We start from the raw sequence: 6,000 nt of genomic DNA, 5'->3' as shown, positions 1-6,000 counted from the left end.
ACTTCCAGCACTAAGGAACCACACTTTGTGCCTCAGCTTCCTCCTCTGCAGGATAAAAACCATGACAACTCTGTCCCAAGCATCATCTGAGTGATGCAAGGTCTCTTTAGCTGCTCCCATGAATTTTAGGGCCAATCTCAAAAGCTCCACTCCAAAGTGATCACACACCTCTTGGGGCCGGAGGAAAACCTTCAAAACATCGCCCCAAAATGCCAAGAACTTAGAAAACAACCCAGTGGGAAAGTCTGTTTGTTATTTCCTCCTTAGCCCGGTTGGTTTTCCAGGCAGTGGAGCAGTTTATGGCAGGCCAGGGACAGCTGGTGGTTTATCACCCCGAAATAATTGGGGTCAGCAGCGCTGCCACGGGAAACGCCGGCTCCACCGCCTCTCCTCCCTGCCTGGCTGGCAGCAGTGAAAAATGTGATTTACTGCAGCAGCAGAGCTTTATATCTAATCCTTTCTGTAATCCCTTACTCCAGGAAACTTCAGCTGGGAAGTTGGCTCCACCTAAACCTCGGGAATTGCTGGAGAGCAACAGGTTCCAGCAGGATGGATCCTCTAGGGATGCAGATCCAGCTCCTGCAGGGTCACAGCTGGACCTGGATTCTCTGCAGGCACCAGGAAGAAGGATGGATGGATGGATGGATGGATGGATGGATGGATGGATGGATGGATGGATGGATGCAAAGTTTGACTCGGCACCTCCTGCTTCCCTCCCTCCTCCCCAGATGTGGCTGGAGAACCGGCCCAGCCGTGCCACGTTCCGTGAGAAAAGCCAGGATGTCATAAAACCGACAACTAATTACCCCCAGATGGCTCATTAAGGCCACAAGAAAATTCTTCCAGGGTCAGGAAAGCACTTGCAGAAAGCACCAGGAGGTTGGAGCTGCCAAGCCTGGCCCGGGGCCACGCTTGGTGACACCTGAGCAAGGAATGGATCCCTGAATTCCCAGCGAGGGCTCACCGGGAGCAGGATTCCTGTTTGCTTCCTAGCAGGAATCGATTTGTTCTCACACAAAATCACAGAGCTTTATCGATAGCTTGGGACATTTCCTGCTGATTTCTGCATTGCTGGAAGCAGGACAGCTATTCCAGGGGTCCAGACCCCCGGCATCTTTCCAACAGCTTCAAATCCCTGCCAATGCTGCTCCAGGCCTCCCAACATCCCCCAGCCCCTGATATTAGACAGGTTTCACTCCCCCCAAATATTCCTGCTGAACCAGAGGCTGCTGTAACCCTGCAGTGACCGATACCCCGCGGGACAACGGCCCCAGGAAGCCTTGGAGCTGCTCCTGGAAGCTGCTCCATCTGCAACTCATCCTGTGCCAGAACGGCAGCAGGGAGATAAGGAGTCTCAAAGGTCTCATGGAAAACTCTGACAAGCAGGCTATTTTCAGCTGGCCTGGCTCGCTGCTCCTGCTGGACACTTCCCTGCTCCTGGGGATGAGCTGGGTTTGGTGTCTGGGGGACAGGAGAAGGGACAGAGCTGGGTTTGGTGTCTGGGGGAACAGGAGAAGGGACAGAGCTGGGTTTGGTGTCTGGGGGAACAGGAGAAGGGACAGAGCTGGGTTTGGTGTCTGGGGGACAGGAGAAGGGACAGAGCTGGGTTTGGTGTCTGGGGACAGAAGGGACAGAGCTGGGTTTGGTGTCTGGGGGACAGAAGGGACAGAGCTGGGTTTGGTGTCTGGGGGACAGAAGGGACAGAGCTGGGTTTGGTGTCTCTGGAGGACAGGAGAAGGGACAGAGCTGGGTTTGGTGTCTGGGGACAGAAGGAGGGACAGAGCTGGGTTTGGTGTCTGGGGGACAGGAGAAGGGACAGAGCTGGGTTTGGTGTCTGGGGACAGAAGGGACAGAGCTGGGTTTGGTGTCTGGGGACAGAAGGGACAGAGCTGGGTTTGGTGTCTCTGGAGGACTGGAGCAGGGACAGAGCTGGGTTTGGTGTCTGGGGGACAGGAGGAGGGACAGAGCTGGGTTTGGTGTCTGGGGGACAGAAGGGACAGAGCTGGGTTTGGTGTCTGGGGACAGAAGGGACAGAGCTGGGTTTGGTGTCTCTGGAGGACTGGAGCAGGGACAGAGCTGTCCCCTTTGAGGGCAGTCTGATGTCCATGGGAATGTTTCCACAGTGGAAAAGGCTCCTGAGCTGGTGAGCACCACCAGCTTTGTGCAGCTCCAGGTTCCCACTGGAACGAGCAGTAGGAAACAATTCAAATGGTGCAGTGTCCTGGGCTCCATCTGCAGAATTATTGCAGTTCAGATGCTTTGCCTGGGGAAGGGGAGGAGGAGGACTGAGCCACGGGCAGGAAAAGTGCAGCGGTGAGGAAACTTCAGCTCAGGAAAATTAAACTCTGGGTGTTCCTCTCCGGAGGGCCTGAGCTCACCCTGCCCACGCTCCGGCTCGCTGGCAGAGCTGTTCTCATCCAGAGCCGTGGGTCTGTCCCCACAGCACCGGGGGACACGATTTCCTCTGCCTCAGCCTCATCCCACATCCTCATCCCACATCCTCATCCCACTTGTTTTCTGCTGTTTCTACTTGCTCTCCAACTTTTTCAGTCCCCACTGGCTCACGAACATCGGTGTCACTTCTCTTGCTGGGGCATAAAATGGGACTCCAAAACTCAGCTCAGTGAAAACAACCAAAAGAAAATGATATCCAAAGCCCCACCCTGGTCCAGGAGCTCCTGGAGGGGAACAGAGCTGGGATGCAGCCAGCACTTGCTCCTCACCACACCCCTGGCGAGATGGGAATCGGGGCATTTGTGCCTTGGACCTATTTTGGGAAGAGCTGAAGGAAACGGTGACCGAGGCTGATATGGACCAAGCTGGTGGCATTTACTTGGTGCCAGGGAGATAAGCCCAGGAGGTGCCAGCCAGCACTTCCAGAGCTCCCAGAGCAGGTGGGAACGCTCTGAGCAGCGGGGTGCCCACAGCAGGAATATCCTGGGAGCTGTGCAGGTGACAGGGACCTTCCTCAAGGCTGTGCCGAGCTCGGGAGGCTCGTGAGAGAGGCTGACTCCAGGGAAAGGAATTTGGAAGGGATGAGAAAGAGAAGGATTTGTGAGTGAGGCACTGCAGCGTCTGGGAACAGGATTCTTGGGATATGGGAACTGTGCAGGCTGGGGACAGGGACTGAGACTCATCCTGGATCCTCTGGAAGCAGGGAAAGGGCACAGGGAGCCAAGGCAGTTAAGGAGGGATATAAGAAGGAGAATAAGCAATGGGCCCGAGGTTTTATGAACTATAAACACTGCGATGGAGGAGCTTTGTATTCAAAATAAGCAAAGGCAAATTAAAGGAGGGAACTAGGGGAAGGGAAAGACAGAAGTGAGGAGAATGAGCGGAGATCTGTACCCAGGGCCAGGTGAAGAGAAAGTTCTTCCCAGGTTTTTACTGGGAAGGAGAAGCGTGTGGAGAAATGAGTGGAGGATGGCAGAGGTGATGGCAGAAAAGAGGGGTCCCCAGGAGAGTCCTGGGTGCTCCCCAGAGCTTCCAGGCAGAAGGGGAAGAACTGGACTAAAGGGAAACCGGGACCAAGGAGCCAAGCTGAGAAGCTGCATCTTCACTCCTGGCTGGAGAGTGAAATCAGTGAGAGTCCACGTGCGCCAGAGTCCTCACCACGCTGATCCCAGCAGGCTGGGAGGAAGGACAGAAATCCCTTCCCGTGGCTGGCAGCACCAGGAATCCTGGCAAAGCCAGGCAGGGAGCAGCCCTGCAAGGGAAGGAGCCTCCAGGCCTCTCCTCTGGAGGATGAGCCCGTTTTTGTGTCAGTGCCTGTGCCGTGCCCAGGCTGCCGCAAGAAAATGCCCAAAGCCACGCCAAGTGTCAGAGGATGGTTCTGTGCCCAGCAGGGACACTCGCTCCGTGCCCCCAGGAAGATAAAATCACCTCCAAACCCTGCCCTGAGCACACCTGGGCACCTTCTGCCCACCAGGACCAGAAAAAAGGAGGATGCACCAGGAGCTTGGCAGCATTGAGGGAAAAGGTCACTTCCCAGGAAAAACCTGCTCCCACAAGCCCTGTTCTCCACTCCCTTGGGAAGCCTTGCATGGCTTGGAGAAGTTTCCAGACTTTGCATCCCGCTCCCCAAGCCAAACACCAGCAGCCCGTTCTGCCCTTCCCTCCAGCTCCATCCTGAGCTTTCCTCAGACAATGACCAAGGTGTCCCACACATCCCAGTTCCCCTCAGCGGGAGGGAGAGCACCCAGCAGCACTGGGGAGTCTTGGGGAGCCTGGGAAAGTTTCATCCAGCCGAGATATTCATCGGCAAAGAGCTGAGCCAGGACGAGTGTCGGATGTGCAGGGAGCCAAGCCTCAGATGCCTCCACATGTGCTCCACTCTCAGCCAGCCCAACAGGTTCCATGACCGCTGTGACACATTCCTGTGTCCCTGAGCTCCCATTCCAGGGCAGCCTCCTTCCCCCCAGGCTGGGCTCCATCCAATCTCCCATCCCTGCGAGCTCTCCGTGATGGATCTGTATCGATCCACCCCAGCTCCGGGGTTTTTCTAGCTCCCTTTGTCAGGCCTGCACTCCTCTTAATCCCATCTCAGCCCTCCCCAAAGTAATGAGATAAGAAGCAGGCTGGAAAGGCTGATAAAATGGAACTGAACAAATCCATTAATGCTGTTTCTGTGCCAGGAATTACAAATCCCAGCCCTTGGTAATTAGGGTTCTGCCAGCCAGAGCCCCAGCACAGCAAAGCCAAGCAGGGAAGTCAGGCTCACTAAAAATATATCCTGAGAAAAAAAGCAATACCAGGAACACCAGGACATTTGGGATAATTTGCTGGGTGTGGCACTGAGGGGCTGTTTGGGGACAGAGGCGGGACAAAGTGCTCAAATCAATGCAAGTACAGCCTGGACCAGTGTAACCAGTGGCTATCCCTGCCCTGTGGCACTGGAGCCATTCCCTGGCTCCTGTCCCTCCATCCCTTGTCCCTCTCCAGCTCTCCTGGAGCTCCTCAGGCCCTGAGGGGGCTCTGAGCTCTCCCTGGATCCTTCTCCTCTCCAGGTGAGCCCCCCCAGCTCTCCCAGCCCGGCTCCAGAGGGGCTCCAGCCCTGGAGCAGCTCCAGCCCCTCCTCTGGACTGGCTCCAGCAGCTCCAGCTCCTCCTGATGTTGGAGCAGAGCTGGAGCAGCTCTGCAGGTGGGGCCTCACCTGGACAGGGCAGGATCCCCTCCTTTCCCTGCTGCCCACGCTGTGGGATCAGCCCAGCCCACCACTGGCTTCCCCAGATCTCTCACATAAAACCCCAAACCAACCCAGGAAACCCCAAATCACAGGAAAAAGTCTAATCCAGGACATTTTGTCGAGGTTCTCAATCAGAAAGTGAGGAACAACTGACCAGGATAACTGGGACACGTTTTGATTGTGTCCTCTGGAAAAAACTTCCCTGGTATAAATGGAGATTAATGGACATTTCAAAGGACAGTTGCTTTAGCTTAACCCCTCCCCTCCGTGTTTTCCTTGGGATGGGACCTAAGGGATGCATCAACAATGTAAAAACTAACAAATGCTAATAAAATAAATAAATCGAGACAACTCATCCAACCAACACCCTCCCTGGAACGGATTCAGATTCTATTTCAATTGACATCTTCTGAAAAACAAAGCCTTTCTCAGAAAAAAAACAAAGCACGGCCACTTCAGAGAAAAACAGGGGAAGAACTGCCCAGGATCTCCCAGTTTCTGGGAGGCAGAGGCAGGAAAACAGGGCTAGGGTTAGAGCTCAGAGCACTGAGCACAATATCAGTGACTACCTGGTTTCCCCGAAATCTGGGGATTTCCTGCTATTTTTGAGCAGATTTTTTTGAGCTCCTGATGTTTGTTGGGATTTTCCAGCCCACCCTGGAGCCAGCCCCAGCCCTGGCAGGAGGCTGCTGGTCCTTTTCCCTCCTGGAAGTGATGACAAGGTGCTCAGTCTTCCTTGAGCTGTCCAAAGGCTCGTTAGGAAATGGCCCTAATTAAGTTTGATGGATGGGGACTGGGGATTAATCCTAATCTCC

The sequence above is a fragment of the Cyanistes caeruleus genome, chromosome 25 (genome assembly GCF_971803275.1).
Source record: "Cyanistes caeruleus chromosome 25, bCyaCae1.hap1.1, whole genome shotgun sequence".
Lineage (NCBI taxonomy): Eukaryota > Metazoa > Chordata > Aves > Passeriformes > Paridae > Cyanistes > Cyanistes caeruleus.
The sequence above is the reverse complement of the archived record's forward strand: the minus strand, read 5'-3'. Positions refer to the sequence as shown.